This window comes from Pteropus alecto, unplaced genomic scaffold, assembly GCF_000325575.1.
Source record: "Pteropus alecto unplaced genomic scaffold, ASM32557v1 scaffold21, whole genome shotgun sequence".
In the NCBI taxonomy this organism is placed as follows: domain Eukaryota; kingdom Metazoa; phylum Chordata; class Mammalia; order Chiroptera; family Pteropodidae; genus Pteropus; species Pteropus alecto.
In genome coordinates, this window is record NW_006436282.1 from 27,024,214 (window position 1) to 27,043,324 (window position 19,111).

Consider the following 19,111-nt stretch of genomic DNA (forward strand, 5'->3'; position numbering starts at 1 on the left):
CAAAAAGAAGTTTTAAAATTCACAGTACAGCCAGCAGGTCGTGCTATGGTCTAAATGGTTGTGTCCCCTGAAATTCATATGCTGCGATTCTGGTGTCCGGTGTGATGGTGTCAGGAGGTGAGCCTTTGGGACATAAGGTCATAGGTGTTAAGCCCTGAAAAATGGGATTAGCGATCTTAGAAAAGATCCCAGAAAGCTTCCTTCTTCCACGCGAGGACACAGCGAGAAGCTGCGGCCCGGCAGAGAACGCTCAGCCGCCCATGTGAGCTCCCGATTGCAGGCTCCCAGCCTCCAGAGCTGTGAGACATGGGCCGGATTTTACTAAACATTTCATCCTCCTAACCTAACCCCGGATAATCTCCCAGTGAGAACTACTTTTGTGCAGGAAGGAGTCTGTACATATTGCTTGAGTCTCGGGTGTTGGATGGTCAGGTAGCAGTTGTAACTTGGAGAATACCTTAATGTTAATTACAGAAGCTGTGTTTTCTTATGGGTCATGTGAGCCACCAGGTGTATAAATAACTCATATCTGCCCGTTAATTTGATGCTTCCTCCGCATTTGGCATGCTTTGAAGTTACTTGCGATAAGTTCCAATTATAAAATAATATTAGAGATTATTTAAAATTTATTGTTAGCTGTAGAAATTTTCTAACTGAGTCAGGTTCTCTCAGCATGTGAGTTTTTGGGGGAGCCCTGTTTGTGTGAAGGTTTTACTTTTCGATTCAGGAGACTCTGTTACCTTGTGGATTTCACAGTAGCATTTTTCTGTCTTTTTGCCTTCATTTGAGGTGACAATTTGATCAGAGGTGGCAAGGAATGAAATTATGGCCAGCTGTAAAAATGTCACCTGCTATTTTAAAGTCTTCCTGCAGTTGGAGAATTTCCTGATTATCTGGACCCACTATGGGAATTAAAATTCAGTGTGCCTGACATTACAGCATGTTTTAACAAGAGCTCAATTATATCCCTACCCTGTTCCAATACAGTATTGCCTGCAGAATTGTCAGACATGTCCACAGAGGGTAGGAACTGTCACCCAGCATCAGGTCACACGGCAGAGTAAAACGAAGTCAATGGCTTCTTCCTTTATGAAAATCACTAATTGTGTTTTTTTTATTTTAAAATATGTGCTCCTATGCCTGGAGCAAGCCCCAAGAATGGAAAAAAAATCAGTCTATTTTCAAATTTTATGGCAAAGTCTTTACTGTGTATAATAAGAACTGTTAGCTATTTCCTCCTCTGTGGGGAAAAAAAAAATTCTAGGACATATGCAGCAACTGTCACACTCATGAAAAATAAGACATTTTGAAAATATGTCTGCAAAATTACCAGCTTTATTTTTATGAGGAAAGGAAAAATGTCCTCTGTGGGTTTCAGCTTTATTGAAAAATATTGATTGAGCACCTGCTTTATTCCAGTCTGTACGATAGGTTCTCAAGTATAAGAAATGAGTAATTATACTTTCTGCCTTCATGGAACTCACGGGCCAGCAGGGGAAACAGAAATGCAGATCAGATTAATTCCCTAGTCAAAAGGAAAAAAAAAAATGAGAAAATAAAAAAATTACAACACAAAAGTGGTTAAGCTGTTCTCATAACATAGGTTTGAACAAAGCACTTAGCCCTGACACCAAGTAGAGAAAAGAGTCTGCAAAAAATAGTAATCGTTTCTAAATATGCCATTCTTCTAGGAAGGTGAAAACTATACTAATTTACCATTTATAATAGTTTCTAATTAAGGTATGTCTTCGTTTTAAATTTACTAAACGTGTTTGACATTATCAACAAAAACAGGAAGGCTTTTTTTTAAACTCTAGTTTTATTAACGTTTGGCGTTTGCGCCTAAAAGAAACATGTAAAAACTCTGACAGGTAACAAGAAGACGTGGAAGCACGGGAAAGCGGCCGAGGAGGGCCGCGTTTGTTTGCGGGTCTTCGCGGCTCCGACGTGGGGCTGCAGGTGTGCGAGGCCCCGTGGGAGCATCCAGGCCGGCCTTGTGAGAGCACGGTAGCATTCACGCGCTGCAGGCCCTGGGCGTGAGCCACGGCTCCTTTAGGAAGCGAAGGGACAGTATTTGTTTACTTTCTCACTAAGTCAATGGGAAGAGAAGGCATTTCCATTTCTGCGGTGGGCGAGAGCAGTTGCATCCTGTTGCAGCTGAGCCACAGCTTTCACTTTTCTTCTTTTGATTCGTTTGAGGCTCATGGCTTCACTCATTTTGTGGTTAGAAGAATACCAGGTATTCTAAAGTTTTGCCTTTGTTTTTGCCCCCCTGCCTTTTCTTTTTTCTTTTCTTTTTTTCTCTCTCTTCCCATCATCTTGCTGACCTGAACTATACCTCCTCAGGATATGAACTTAACTCATTACTGTACTGCTCATTAAATTTGAGAGATTTCTCTTCTCTTATGTTAAAAATGTATCTGAATTAGCCTTCTGTGATGACTTCTTACTCAATAAATGCCGGAGTGTGTGGGACGTGTGGACATGTCTATCTAGAAGGGTAAGTCGTTACATGTGGCCCCTGCTACAGCCTAAACGGCGACCCAATGCCCAGTGTCCTCCAGATTTAGTATATTCCTCACTTGGCTGTGCTACTCATTGGGCTCATTTGCTGAATCCCCCAAAAAGCTGCCAGTTTTGTGTGGGGCCCAGAACGGGGTGGCCTACACAGCAGGCCGCTGTGCAAGCTGTCTGCCTCTCGGGCCATGTGACCCAGCAGATCCAGTGGCATCTGAAGTAGCAGTGGCAGGTTGGATGCTGTTTGGAGCCTGGCTTTGAAGAGCTTGACTGAAGTTTGGTCAAGGACAGAGTCAGGCAGATGGGGTCGCAAGAGCCAGTTTTGCTAATTTTGTTGATCATATCAAAAAGTCAGTTTCTGGTTTCATTGATTTTTCTCTGTTGTTTTCCTGTTTCCATTTAATTGATATCTGTCCAATTTTTATTATCTCCATCCTTCTGCATAATTTTGGCTTAATTATTTTCCTGGTTTTTTAAGGTGGACATTAGAGTGTCTGTTAGAGACCTTTTTTTCTTTCTCAACATAGGCATTCGAAACTATACATTTTCCTCCAGAAGTTCATTTGTCTATACCCACAAATTTTCATATATACATTGTATTTTCAATACATATGTCGTAGTTTATTTTTATTCTGTTAAAATATTTTGGGTTTTTTTTGTTATTTCTTTTTTGATGCACGCATTATTCAGAGGTCTGAGCTTTGAGTGGAAATACTGAGAAGTTTCCCGATATTCTGTTATTCATTTCTAATTCAATATTTTGAATTCTTTTAAATTGTCGACCTTTTATTTATGGTCTAGCCTAAGATTTATCACGAAGAATGCATGTATATATGAAAAAACTACATATTCTTTCCTTATCTGGTGGAATAATTTATAAATATAGGTTAGATCAAATTGGCCGACAGTATCGGTCAATTCTTGTGTAATCGTACTAATTTGCTACCTAGTTTAAAAAAAAAAATGTTTAAAGAGTGGTACTGGCAACTCTACCTATAATTTTTAATTTGCCTATTTACACTTTCCGTTCTCTTATATTTTTCTTCCTGTCCTATGCGGCTCAGTCGTTAGGTTCATAATACTAGTTAGGTTCATAATACTAACGCATAAAAGTGCTCCTGATACAGCGATCCTTTTGCCGTCATGAAATATCCCTTTGTCTCTAGTAATAGCTTTTGTTTTACAGTCTGACGTCAATATAGCCAATCTAGCTCTTTCATGATTGCTGTTTGTATGATGCACCTTTTTCATCCTACTTTCAATCTATCTGTGTTTACAAATCTACAGTGTACATTTGTAGACAGATTATCGCTGGATATTGTTCTTTAGTCGAGTCTAACAGCCTCTGTCTTTTGATGAGAGTTTTAATCTATCCACACCTAATGTTATTATTGATTGGTTTAACCTCTGCATTTTTGCCATTGTTTTCTGTATGTCACTTTTTGTATTTTTTAAAATTTATTTACTAACATGTTTTGTGATTAAAATTTTAAAAATGTTATTGTGACATTTTGATTCCTCTTTTTTGAGCACTTTTTTTTTCAGTTTTTTTTCTTAGTGATTGTTATAGAGATTACAATATAAATTTTAACTTACCCTAATCAGTTTCAAGTTAATACTTAGTTAATTCTGGATATAGCAACTTTTTTTCCAGTATGGTTATGTTTTTATTTCTTTGTTTGTACTTTTATTTTTATGTATATTTCATTTATATATGTAATCAAATCAAACAATTTTGTGTCATTGTTATTGACTTTTGCAGTGATATTTTCTTTATTTAAGAAGAGAAAAAATATGTCTGCTGTCATTTATATTTATCCACATTTTTGCAGTGCTCTTTATTTAGTGTTCTTTATTTTTCCTGTAGGTTTGAGTCACCATCTGATGTCATGTACTTTAAGACTGAAAGACTTCCATTAGTATATTTTAAGGCATATCTGCCAGCAATAAATTCACTTAATCTTTGCGTTTTTGTGAATGTGTTTATTTTCCTTCATTTGTGATGGTAGCTTTATCAGATGTACATTCTGGGTTGACGGGTTTTAATTTTTTCTTTCAGCACTTTGAAAAAGGCATCTCACAGCCTTTTGGATTTTATTGTTTCTGATGAGAAGTTAGTCACATTAATCTTACTGTTGTTTCTTTGTACGTGGCTAGTCATTTTTCTCTTGCTGCTTTCATTTTTTAAATCTTTTTCTTTTTAAGCATTTTGACTATGATGTTTCCAAATGTAGATCTCTCTTTGTTCCGCATGAAGTTTTTGAGCTTCTTGACTCTGTAAATTAATGTTTATCATCAAATTTGGGGAGTTTTTGGTCATCGTTAAAATAGTTTTTCTTCTTTCCTTCTGGGAATCCTATTCCATGTATATTGGTAGGTTTCATGTTTCTCCCTAGGTTTTTCGGGCTTTAATCCTCTTAAAAATATCGTTTTCTTTCTGTCTTCAGATTAGATAAATCAATCCATCTTTCAGTTTGATCATTTTTTCTTCTGCTATAAAAAATGGGCCAGTCTGTTTTCATTTTGTTTATAATACTTTTCAACTTTGGAATGTCCATTTGGTTCCTTTTAAATAGTTTCTATTTCCTTATTGAGATTCTTTACAAGCCAGTTCATTGAACATATATCTCTAATCTTTAAACATAGCTTCTTTTAATTTTTGAACAGATTTATAATTTCTCCTTAAAGTATTATATTCAACATCTACACTCACTCAGGAACCGTTTCCATCGACTGCTTTGTTTCTTTTTCTATTTCTTTGTGTGTCCCATAGTTTTTTGTTGAAAATTGGACTTTTTAGATAATATATTGTACCTACTCTGAATTATACAGTAGCTGATGTCTCAGCTCAGTTTTCTTTTATTTCTAATTTTTGGCTTCTCAGCCTGGTTTCCTAGGGTTGCTCCTGTGTTCACATACCTCAGCCATCAGCCAGTGATCAGATAGAGATTGTGCTCTAACACCATGAGCCCATGAGATTTCCACGCCCTGCGGTTAGGTCTGTGTTTCGGGAGCACACGTGAAGGTAAGACAGCTCCCTTCTCTCCTGGCATTCGCTCCCCATGGCGTCCTCTTGGATGCCTCCTGCGTGTGCACGCAGCCTGCCGGTCAGCCAGGGGTGAACTGAGAGCTTGTCTCACTCTAATAATGCTCCTCCATTGCTGTTGTTTCTCTATAAAGTGCGTGGCAGGTCCACCGACAACGTCCAGGGGACTGCAGTGCCAGGACAGCGGAATCGACGGCTGTCCCCATCCATTTCATGTCGAATGCCACTCAGCGTGTGCTTTTGCTCTCTGCCTCATCCACAGCAGCGCCCTCCACGTGGCAGAGCTCCCACTTTACACGGCCAGCACCGTGCGCGCCGAGCTGCGGCTGGGTTTGGGGACAGGTCCAGGCAGGAGAACCACTGTCTCCCAGGGAGCTTTTCCATGAATAAAGACTTTTCTGTTTATTGTTTGCCTTTAGTGGTTTCCAGAGCACACGATTTATTTTTTCTCGCCATAGGTGGAGAATTTTCACCTGTTCACTTAAAGGAAGTGCTGTACGGCTTCTCGGTGGAGTTTCCACACCGCCAGCACCACTGTTCACGTGCGTTGAGGCCATTACTAAGCACAACAAGTGTTTGGTGAACCAAGGCATCGCCATCCTGTGACGGTCAGGTCTGATGACCCACAGGACAGCTGCTCAGTGACTAAGGGGCAGGGAGCATGTACAGCTTGGAGAATGTGGGACGAAAAGGTGATTCACGTCCTGGACAGGACAGGGCGGGACCCTGTGAGGTTTCACCACTCTACGCAGAGGGCACATAGTTTAAAACTTATGAATTTTTTTTTTCCGGAATTTTTTTATTTAATATTTTTAATTCGTGGTTAGCTACGGATAACTGAAACCGTGGAAAGGCAAACTGTGGGTAAGGGATGGTGGTGGTGCTACTGTATAAATAACAGAAAAGACAAGAATTAGAGAAAGTGAGCCCCGTGAAGAGAGAAGGAAGGAGGAGACTCTGGCTTCAAAACAGATCATTGAAAATTGAGAAAAGGTGTTGAATTGTGCTTTTGCAATTGAAACCATCGGTGTCATAGAATGTAGATTTTCTCTGCATCTTTACTCTGAAAGCGTCAGTAAAATATGTATTGCTTATACCTCTGGGGAATACCAAAACAATAGAGAAGGCATGTTTTTCATTTGCTTGGTATTCGATCATGACTTTGCAGCCGAGTCGTAGCCCACCAATTACATTATTCACAGAGTGGTCATTTCTTTGAAAAAAGGTACATAGTACAAATGAAAAAAAAAACGCATAAAAGTGCTTTAAACGGTGCATAAAATGCTAAAAGCACGGTATTATGATAATGTTCATGAATTATCACAGTTGTGAATGATAACGCTCATTTATGTTATGTAATTTTCTGTAGAAGATTGTAAATAGAAGAATTAAGATTTTGTGGACACTCTCTAATTGAATATTTCATTACTGTTTTTTCTATTTCAGCTGTTATGCAGTCAGACAAGAACATGAAAACATAAAAAATAACTTAAGGCAAAAATAAACTGCAGTGAGTTAAGAAGTGGTTTACTCATGAGTTTAATAGGCGCAAAGTATGGTTCCTGTTGAATTTTTACGTAATATTTTATAGGCAAGGAATCTAGTACTCAATTAGATTTAAAAAGTCTTATGAGTCCTATACTGTGGGGAGATAGAAATTTGTGTGATGATATAGTCTCTTACCTCAAAGCTAGTAGACTCTGCAGACTGCACACATAAAACGTTCTAGATCACTCACTACCATAGAGAAGTCACTCTAGAATGCTGTTTACTAGTTCAATGTAAATATCTCTTTTCTTAAACAAATGTATAAGTGATTCACCTCCCTCAGCAGATTGTTCATATATTAGTTGTCGCTTTTTGTTTTTCTTTTTAAGTGACAGAATCCCAGTAGTTAAAGAAATATATTAGTGGCTTATAAAATTGAAAATGTTAAAATCAGAGGTGCTTTTAAACAGTGCCAGAGACTGGCATGGAAAGGGGGCCATCAGAACTAAGTCTCTCTTTTCTTTGCATTTTTTGTCTTTGCCTTCTGCGTTTTCATTTGTTCTCAGACAGGATTTCACTGGGTGGCAGCTCTTGGCTACTACGTTTCTGTAGCGCCTGGGATCGACAGGAAGAGAGAGTCCTTATCCCAACCTCCACTCTCGTTCCGCAGCTGCTGCCGACTGCTCCGCTTGAGCTGCATGCCCATCCCTGCACCAAGCACTGGGTCCAAGGATGTGGAGGATCGTTGCTGGCTCTCCCAAGTCAGTGGGTTGGAGACCATCTGATTGACAACCCTGCAGAGGGGGCCAGGACAGTTGTGAAAGCGAACTAGACATCTCCCATTACAAGAAAGGAGAGAGGTGGCAGACGAGTGCAGGGGAGCAGAATTTGCTATACCAGAATATGCCTTTTGGGCATAGCAGTTATTATGGGCTGACTAGTTTTGAGAGGCTGCAGATGCAGGAAAAGCTGTGAAGACCTAGCAGAAATTACCCTTTGGTAAGAAACATTTGCATTTATCGGGGAAGTAAGTCTCCATGCGTAGGTGTCTCCCTCTCTACCAGGAAGAGGAAGATGGCTGTAACTCTAAGAATCCTTACCAGTAGGGAAGCTTGGACATAAATCTGCATAACAACCACTCCTCCATCTACCGTGCCTTTCCTGGTCACCTCCCATGGCTGCTGCCCGCCATCATCTCCTTTTCTCTTTAGCAGGATATGGTATTTAAGGTGGGGGCTTGGGCCACTTCCGCGAGTTCATTGGTTTTCCCGGGTATCTCCCAGGTGTAAAGCAGGTGTACGTGTCGTTCACCTACTCTTTGTTTTTCTCCTGTTAATTCATCTTTGATTACAGGGTGTGTCTCAGCCAAGAACCTAGGAGGGCAGAGGGCCATTAATTTTTCTCTCCTATGTGAACAATGATAACAGGTTCTTAGGGGACAGGTTTGCATTTTGGTATAAGTTTTATAGTACCCTCTTTTCTTATCTGACATGATAAAGGGTGAAAAAGCTCAATGCGACTTAAAATAGCAGTGTCTGTAAATGAAGCCACGCATTATGTTTTTCTTGAAAAGAAAAATGTGCGTTATGAGGAGTGTGTTTGGCACTCAGAGTTCAAGGAATTAGTTCCGGAAGAACTCAAGTTCTATTCGGCAGAAAATTTTGTTCTTGGTTGAGATTAATTTTGTGTCTTCCCTTATTGAAAGCATTGGCAGAAAACCAATGAAACTGCAAAGTAATCTTAAACCTTAATAATGTCAAAACCATGCGCGGTACCTGAATATCCCTTATCCTTCTCAGCGGAAGTTGCTAAGCTGTACTTTGCTGAATTTGAAGTTATCACATGACAGTTTAATCAACTCTTCCCTTTCCTCTGCCAGGAAGCCATCTGGCAGTGTGTCTTTTTCATTGAAAATGTGTCCCTGATTCCGCTTTCATTTGTTACCTTGTAGAGAAAGCGTTCGCTCCAGTGGGGGACCCAATCTGAGCACTGTTCTTTTCTGCAAGCGCAAAGCATAAATTTTCATTTTATTTTCAACGAGTACATTTTCTTAAGGATATGGAATGATTGGCAATTCTTTTTTGCTACTTTTGTATGTTCCGCTGATGTTGCCTTCCTGCGGCTTTTGTTTCGTCATGAACATTCGGAGGAAGGCTCTTTAGTTCTAGCATACTGCCATCCCTCTCTTTTATTATGGTTTGTGAATAAGTCAGAGAAGTCAGCTCAGCTTCACAGACATAATAAGTCCACAAAGAAACAACTATATTAAAGGCAAATGTGCACCTCAGTATAGACTTTCAAGAGGACAATCAAGTTCTTTGGAAATATTTATTAAAAAAATAGAGAACAAATTTTTGTGATGTCTTTCCGTCTTCTCTTAGCTTTTCCCCGCAGCTTAATTGAGGTGTAATTGACAAATTAAAAGTGTGTATATGTAAGATGTACAATGCGATGTTTCAACATACACGTGCATTGTAGAATGATGACAACAATCATGCAAATTAGCATGTTAATCACCTCACATAGTTATCATTGTGTGTGTGTGTGGTTAAGAACTCTTAAGATCGACTCTCAGCAAATTTTAAGTGTACAGTAAAGTGTTGTTAACTGGAGTTGCGAGGCTGTACATTGGATCCCCAGAATCAACCCATCCTTCGTAACCGAAGCCCTGTGACTGACATCTTCTCATGCCTTCCAGTGTCTTCCCATGTCATCCACATCTCCCCATGCCCCACAGCCCCCCGCCCCGGCAGCTACCAGTTCTGCTCTCTGCTTCTATGACCGCAGCTTCTTTAGATCGCACCTAAAACTGAGCTCATGCAGTACTTGTGACTTTCCGTGACTGATTTTATTTAGCATAATGTCCTCCAAGTTCATCGATGTGGTCAAAGATGGCCGAACGTTCTTCTTTTTGAAGGTTACGATTTCATTATCTGTATTTATCTCTGTATCGCATTTTCTTTATCTGTTCACCCATAAGGGATACCTGGGTTGTTTTTATGTCTTGGCTTTTGTGAATAAGGCTGCAGCGAACCTGGGGGAGTAGATAGGTTTTGAGATGCTGGTCTCATTTCCTTCGGACGGACACCCAGAAGTGGGGGCTGTAGGGTCACATGCCTTCTCTCCGCCCCTCAGAGCCAGTCTGGGCGCCGAGCATCTCCCATGGCCTTGGCCTCGGCCACTGCTATGACGCATTCGAGGTTTTGCTCCTACCCTGAATCCGGCAGAGCCGGTCGGCCATCTGCGTATGAAGTTTGCATGTGCCATCTGCTGGGGTACTGACCACGGTGGGGAGGGGCTCGCAGAGTGCTGGGGTTCCTGGGGGCTTGTGGTGGGGCGTCTGCAAGTCATGTGTCCTCCTAGGCTCATGGGAAGGCCTCTTGGTGGAGTCCGCCAGGCTGGTAGTAGGAGCCAGAGCCCTTTGTGGGGTTTGGAAGCCATGTGCTGTGAGCCCCTACCCCGTCCCCTGCCCCTGGCTTCTCCCCGACTCCCCAGCCAGGCTGACCTCCTCAGTGTTCAGGTCGGGAAGAAGGCAGTGGGCGTCTTGGGCAGCATCCCATATAGCGGGGCCGGCTGGCCGCTCACCAGGCTCCAGCCGGCCCCTGGGGAGAAATCTGGGCTTGAGGACGTCTCCCTTCACACTGAGCTGAGCCACCCAGGAGGAAGGGTGAGGACGGGAAAGCGACATTGTTCCTGCTCTTTCGTGCATAGCTAGTCTCAGATATTTTGCTCCAACAGCGTGCGTGGCCTCTGTGCCAGCTCCCCAGCTCCCGAAATGGTGCTCTCGTCTGCGGGTTGTGGTCAAAATCCAGATTTCCGCCGGGGGCGAGCACCGAAAACCCCTCTGCCACGCTCTGCCTGACGTCACTCATTTTCTGCCCTTTTCTTCATTTCACTTTCCCCAAAATATGACCAAACTGAAGTTGATTCCTTTTTTTTTTTTTTTAACAAATTGAACATCTTTACTGAGTATCTTGGGTACGACGGGCATTTTTATTTATTCTGTGATAGGTGATATGAAATAAAGTGAACGAACTCAACAAAACACATGAAGAGCCATTATGAGAAAACACGAAGCAGGAAAGCGAGACGTGGAGAACAGACCTTAAAAGTTTGCCATGCGCTGCCTGAGAAAGGCTAACGCTTGGCGGATGCAGTTTAGCTCACCTGAGAAGTTCCTTCTTCCAGCGCGTGACAAACCCCCCGTCCTTCACAGGCGCAGGCCCCCTCTGCTGAAAAGGCCTGGTCGATGCGTTCGTTTTGTTCCCGTGTGTATCTCTGTCGTGACGCTGACCACCCCTGCCTTACTGTCCTGAGTTTAAGTCCCTGTGTCCCGTTGAGTCATGCACCCCCGTGGTACAAAGTCTCAATCCTTCCTCAGTCCTTTTGTGACAATGTCTAGGATTTTGCGGTTAGGACAAGATATGAAATATACAAATGAAAAGATGAGTAAATTAATGAAAGTCAGCTCTCTCAGAAACTTCCAAATAATTAAAAATTCTGTAGTTATTTAGAGAGGGAAGAGGTAAAAATAAATGCATCTAAAATCTCAGGAAATATCTACTCCGTGAACAGCCTGTGGGATCTGGGGTGTTTAGTAAATATGCACAAGTGTCATAAATACAGCCATCAGTTATCTTAAGAAAAAAATGTAGGAATTCGAGAGATGGCATTTTACATTTGGCTTACTAGAGAGGATGAAAATGTAGTAAATAAAATGGACAAAACAACAGAATCTGGAATAAAGATATTTCGTGCAGACTTTAGGCAATCAAAGATGCCGGTTAGATTAGCAAGATACCCCACAGGGAGACGTGCAGACAAACCAAACGCTTAAATTAAAACAAATCTGAGCTTCTACATCTAGAACATAAAACTCGACCTTCAGAAGCAATCCCATGATTGTTTCTGTAGAAAACATAAAATAAAAATCAGCTCATGTTTCTCATCTACTTAAATATATTCAAGGCAAGGATGAGTTTTGTTTGGTTTTGTTTTTGTATTAAGATGATGACGTAGCTGCCGCACCTAGAAATAACTGAATCATATTTTGGAACAGTCACCTTCTTCCTTTTTAGTTCCTTGAAGGAGACGTACGCAAGAGGAAAATCGGCAAATGACAAAAAGGCTGTGCTTTGTGGCTTGGACTTCTTCCTGAGACTCTAGATTTGCACTTGTGGCTTGACCAAGATGCCTTTGTTCCCCTCGGTTTGACTAACCTTTAAACACGTTTCTCCCTTTATAACTGTAGGCCCCCAACCTCTTTTTCTTAGAGCATTTACTTTAGAAAACTTGTAATTGCAAATTCTTTCTCCGCTCCTTTGAAATGTATAGAATCTCTTTAAAAGCCTCTGTCCAGTTTTCAAACAGGGAATTCCAGTGAATGACTTTTTCAGGGACCTGGGAGCCATCCCATTGAAATGTAATCCTCGGAGTAGAGAGAGCCCTGTCTCACAGTCTCCGTGGGAGCGCAGGAGCTTCACGTTAGTGGGGCCTTGCTCCAAGTTGTAAAATTGCCTCCAGTCGTGAAAGATAAATTTTACTTTTCTTTTGTACAAACACGATTAGCAAACTCAGATTGCCCAAGAGCCTGGGTCTTAAAAATCCCAGAACCCCCTCTTTTAAGTGGAGTTGAGGTCATTCTCTCTCCCCTATTGCAATAATCTTTAATAAAACCTCCCCTACCTCTTTACCTTTGGTGCAATTTTACACTTTTATAGGCTTATGCTTACGGAGGAAAGAACCGTCTTCTAAGATCAGATTTTAAAATCTTGACATCAGCCATTTGTCGAGAACCAACCATGGGCATGTCAGTGAACGATAAGGTAGGGGATGAATAAAGTGACATATTCTGCTATTAGCTAGCTCTGCTGGGTCAGTTTACCACGGGAACAGGAAGTGGAAGAGCGACCCAGAGCCGGGCTGGGTAAGGCGCGCGTGGGTGAGGGAGCCCCATCAAACATCTGCCCAAATACACGCCGATGAATGGAGCTTCATCAGTGCTCTAGGATGGACCCTGTCTGTGATTATTGTGACTTCTTGGCATTTAAAGCAGAAACCAAGGGAGGAGAGGTGGTTTGGGAGAAAGAATGGCAGGTACCTTTAAGAGTTTCCCATTTGACTGTACAATAAAGTCCAACCTTAGACTGGCAGGAGTTTCATTTCTCTATAGTGATGTGATAAATTGGGTTATTGTTTGGCAGGTATTCACTCATCTCTCTTATTCTTGAGGTTTGTATACAGCCCAGCACTGCACAAGCTTGGCCATGTGACTTGCTCTGGCCAATGGGATATGAGCAGATTTGAAGCAAACGAAGGTTTTAAATGTGCGTGCATAATTTGGCTTATTCTGTTGTACTACTATCATTCTTCATGAAAAGAATATGCCCCGGGTATGCCCCAGGTAGCCACTAGGAAAAGGAGGATGGGAGACTCATAGAACGGATCACATTTCAACAATGGTTTGGAGAAGGGCCCAGATGCTCTGATGCTGCAGCCTGAGGCTGGGCCAGCTGAAGCTAAGTGCAAGGAGTGATTTCTTATATCTTAAGCCAGTGAGATTCTAAAATTGTTTCTTATGTAGTTAAATCTAATGCATGTGCTAATATTCTACCTTATAATTATTGTATGTACTTGTGTATGGGACTCAGTAATGGACCATCTACTATTATTGGTCTCCTAGATATAAAAATGAACAAGACAGAGTCTTTGACCTCTGATGTTCATGGTGTAGTTCAGGAAAGAGATGCGTACGGTAATTACTCTGGTGATGCTAATCGGATTTTCCCATCCAGGATATAATTTATTATTTTTTGAAAACATATTGTATATGTTCTTTTTTGGTGATCCACCTCAAACAGTTTTAGAAGTAGGTAGAATATAAACATCTCAGTAATTTCAAATCCTTGGGAATTAAGTGAGTATTTTGGCTATAAACGTTTTAGCTATTTCTGCTGTTGAAATCCAAGAAAAGCAAGAAGTGATAATCCCACATCAAGCAATCATTTCTGTATTCAGTAATTATATTCAGTAATTTTTAGCAAAACGATAATATATGGGGAAAATGGAGAGACCAAAGCCTACTACACAGTTATTTCTCATTCTTATTATCCACTTGTCTAAATTATTCTTTAGCTCTTAGATATAGAAGACCTCATGAAATCTGTGACCTAAGAGAGCTCCAGCATTTGAGAAAAGTTGGAAGGAAATCTGTTCTGATGTTCTTCAGTTAGGGGTTGTTCAAAACTATATGTGCTTCCTTCTCCTGCTCTGAGAATCTAATGCATTTCTCGCTTTTCTTGGTTTGTGTTTCACCTACCCATTACCCATTCAAGAATCACTGTGTTAATTAGCCATAATTACTGATAGGACTGTGTCAGTACCACCAACACAGTGGCATTAAGAACTGATAACTGTATTTTAAAGTCAATGAAAATACTTTAAATTCAAGTTGTAGGTGCAAGAGATAATAGATCAGAACAAATCTCTTGTTGGGTGATGAGACAAACATGCTTAATCTTATTCAATAGACATTTCATGAAAGACGGGTTGATCAGACAGGGAGTGGTAATTTGAATCTTAAAAAAAAAAACCTCTGTAGTAGCAAAATCTAGTAGTAATACCCATGAGAGAGAGAGGGTGCTTTAGCTGACATAGTTTTTAATCAGCAGCCCCTTAAGCAAGAGAATCCTGCTTTGAAAGACAACAAGGCCGTCTCAGACCAAAGCTTTTAAAGGTCGCTCTCTTTATTATAATTCAAAAACCACCAATCACCCTTCAGTTTATAACTTGGCTTTCTGTTTAGATCTACCTATAGGGAGAGAAGGCAAAGATTATGTGGTGAGATATCTCGTTTCAAATGACTAAATCAGCTTTCCGTTTCTTGTAAAGAAGTCCCATCGTCTTGGTTAATGGGAATTGGTCTCTGAGAGGTTGGTGCACTTAGTGCCTTGAAATTTTTTGATTACAGACTCTTCAAAGTTGATGTTAGGTCCTCTATTAGAAAAAATTCGGTAAGGAAATAAAAGGCCCCTGTGACACTTCCTAAGAGTCATCCTTGTGCCCACTCCCTGGAGTGACACCTTGATATTGTCCAATGACTCAGAGAAAAATAATTAGATATGTTTTCACCTTCCGTGTTTATATCTTTATTCATTTAACAGATATTTATTGTGTTCCTACTATGTGCCAAATACGCAATTTTGATATATATTTGAATCTTTCTCAGATGCTTTATAATCTGGCCATGTTTTACAAAACTATTCATTCATAGCATATTGATGCAGCAGTTGGTTTTATTGGCACAGTTAAGTTGTCTAAACATTGGGGTAGTTTTTTTTTTTTTCTTTTTTGCATAAAACCTAAAACATTCTTGCATTTGATAATGTTAAAATCAGTATGCTTTAATTTTTTTAAAATTCCACATTATTTGAAGCATTGTACGACTAGTGTTCTTTCCCACTTTATACAGATATAAGAGCTCTTCTTGATAGCATCCGGTGGTGGGGTGAGAAGTACTTCAACTGAAAGTGAGTTAAGCATTAAACATGTAATTACTTCTTCTGGATTTCTCAATGATATTAATTTTTTAAAGACGTTCTTTCATATTTTCTATAGAATACTTTCAAAGAAGATTAAAAAAAAAACAAAAACCAAGAGACATTTTAACCTCTAATCGTGGATGGTCATCACTGAGAAACCATTGTCTCTAATAGCTTGGGGTCCAAATATTTGTTACTTAGGTAACAAACCACCTAAACAGTGAAAAATGCATCTAATCTTCATGTATTAATCTCAGTTATTCTAATAACCATTTAATGTTCATTTATGAATCTTCATGTATGGAAATAAGATCCCTGATATTTTTGACCAAATAAAATATAGGCAGTTTGCTATGACAACACTCATTTTTATTTTTATAATCCATTAATTTAACATAGTTACGTTGTAACGAGCTTGGGCCTTAGCTAATTCATCATCAAAGCACTTAGTTCATTGCTCAAATAAACTGTATGTGCCCTGCTGGGCGTCAGCTCTGCACTGGCGTCCTGGCAGCCCAGACGCGCACCATCCTCGCCCCGCAGGCCGTCTCTCTGTCCTGTGTCCTTGACAGGCAGCTTAGAATGGCAGCTGGAAGCTTTGGCTCTGGCGTCGGGAGCACCTGCGTTGGGTTCTGGTGCCGTCCACTCACTGGTCACTCTGGCCGTCAGCAACTTATTTTTCCTCCTCAGTTTCAGTTTTGTCCTGCGTCACGTTGAGACAATGATAGTGCGCCCACTCGCATTGTAGCCACGAGGACTTAATAAGGGTCCTGGCAGTGTATTGAGAGCGCATCTTAATAAATGCAAATTAGTATTACCTGTTATTTACAGTTGTCTTCTAATAGATTTGGATGTTCACTAGACTAAATCAAATGCACAAAAGAAGCAAATTGGGGTCAAAATAAAAAATAAGGAACTTTCATTAAAACTCATTACGATAATCAGGCAACCGATTTGACTTTAAGTTTCTTGGTTACTAAAGCAATGTTCTGACTTTTAAAAAATTGGGAATAAATTGTAGGTAGAGGTTGTGGTCTAGAAGAGCATTTATGCAAAGTGTTTTCTAACATCTTATTAGGATAATAATATCATGTAATCTGGGCTAATTGCTGAGATATAATCATAACAGTAAGAGATACTACAGACAGCAGTCAAGTTCACGACTCCTTCACACGTGTCATAAACATGACATTTTGGAGTCCGTATCTGCACTATGAGTTGGGTCATCAATGTGTTTTCATTCCAATTTTTCAAGGGGTAAAATGAAACATTTTTTTCTAAACAATTTATATATGTCATAGTTGGACTTGCCATACAAATAGCATTACATTTTCTGTTCTAGAAACAAAATACAATATTGATGTCAGTTTTTCTTTCACTATTTTATGGAGTGGAGTCATTTCAGAGATGATAGCTTCGGGGGTAATAGATTTGCTATTTGTCACTAGCATTCTGGTATTACACTTAATAGCTTCTAACTCCATAAATTTTATGTCAAATTTACATTTTAATGGTTTCCAAAGTACGTTTATTTTTGAATATTTATTACTTAAGAATTTTTGGCACTTTTTAAAACAACGATTTATTCAGAACAGTATGGTGCCTTTCTTTACTGATGATGAGTCACATTTACATATACCTAATTCCAGTTGATTCTCTCTCAAACTTCTCAGCGATTTTTAAAGCGTTGGGCAGGTCTTTTAAAACAGCTTCTTCTCATGAAATTTATCTTCTGCCTCACTTTGTTTTTCAACAGTGTTTAGCTTTCCCCTTAATTGAGTCCATTTAAAACAACTGATTAATCTTTATAAAACCCTGTCAGTTTTTGACGAGTTGATTTTTGATTCGACCTTTCTTTAAAACCTGTTTCATCGAACGACCCAGGTGACTACCCTATCTGTTCACCTGGTATCTCCACACATTAAATAGTTATGGATCTGGTCCTAAAATCAAAATTCATTCAACATCATGTGAATGAGTAGGCGATTAAGTAAAAATTATTTTAGAGTAGATATTGCACTTTATTTTGTGAATTCTTAATTCAGGGATGACCTTAGGTCTTTACACTGTAAGCGCCTCCTGAGATCTCTGCAAACTCGAGGTCCGTTCCGTGGCTTATAACACTGTCCCTCACCTCACCTCACCTCGCCTCTCCGCCAGCTGTTTCTCCTCCTCATCACCTTCCTTTTTCTCTTCCCGGGGGCTTCAGTTACACTGACTTCCTCGCTGCTCCTCACAGCGGGGGGAAAAAAGAAAAAGACAAAACGTCTGCCGTTTTCTTCTCTGGAAGTCTTTCCAAATAGTACCATGCCTTCCTGGAGAACATCTTTTTTTCACATCTCTGCTCAAACGCTCAGGGAGGCCTCCGGGAACCACCTTATTAAAATTGCACTTTTTATTCTCGTTTCCCTGGCTTTATTTTCTTTATAGCACTTATCCTTGCTTCAAATGTAATCGTCTGTTTATTTACTTACATGTTTATTTTCCCTCTCGTCCAATGGAATGCAAGTACCAAGGGCCGTGATCCGTTTCGTACTCGAGTGTGTCTCCAGGATCTAGAAGGCTGCTTGGTGGACACCAGACACATGTTATTAAATTAACAAATGACTTAATTCCTTCCTATATTATCATTTGCCTTCTCAGATGACGAAAAAAAGTGGGCGTAGTTTAAATCAGGTAACTCTCCTGGCTATGTGATATATCTTCTCACTTACTTAAAATATTACTATTTTAAAAATTAGAACCTATTTACAAAAATTCTCATCATAACTAGTACGTTTAACAATAATAATGCTGTTATTCAAAATTGAAAATTGCCATTATACTTTTATTATTATTTAAAATGTAAGTGTGAAAGGAAAAAAAACCCAACCTCATAGCTTTAGGAAAGGTTTAAAACATGCTCAGATTTCAGAAGATCTTTGCTAAATGAATTTCTACCTCTTTTTTTTGTGTGTGCATTTTATATGATTATACATATGTGTGTGTGTGTGGTGTGTGTGTATGTGTATATATATGCATTCATTCTTATCATAAATTAGTTTACCCTCGAATTCAATCACGGATCAACTTTTAATCCCAGAATGCACAGATGTTTAAATTTTTATCCCCAACCATATTTTTCTTTTCTTTCCAAGACTGTGTTTACTCCTATAGCCAATTTCTAAACTGTTGTAAATCTTACACAAATTCTATTTAGATCTCCCATGTTCCTGTAAGACAGAGCAATAACTGTTTTGACCACACGTCTATGTGTCTGAATATACCTGACATAAGAGTTAATAGAGAGCTGATGAGTAATTTTTTTAGAGTCTAAAATATAAGAAGATAGATGCCGATAAACCTGCCTATCAATCAGATGTCAGCATAATCTTGATATTGGCAGACGTGAAAAGCAAAGTTATGACTTTATGCTAATATTATGTATTTGATGGCTGCTCAAGGAAATAACTATTGTAAGATTAATCCAAAGAGAACAGAAGCCAGTGCCTTTTAAGAAATGAATCTGAACACAAACATC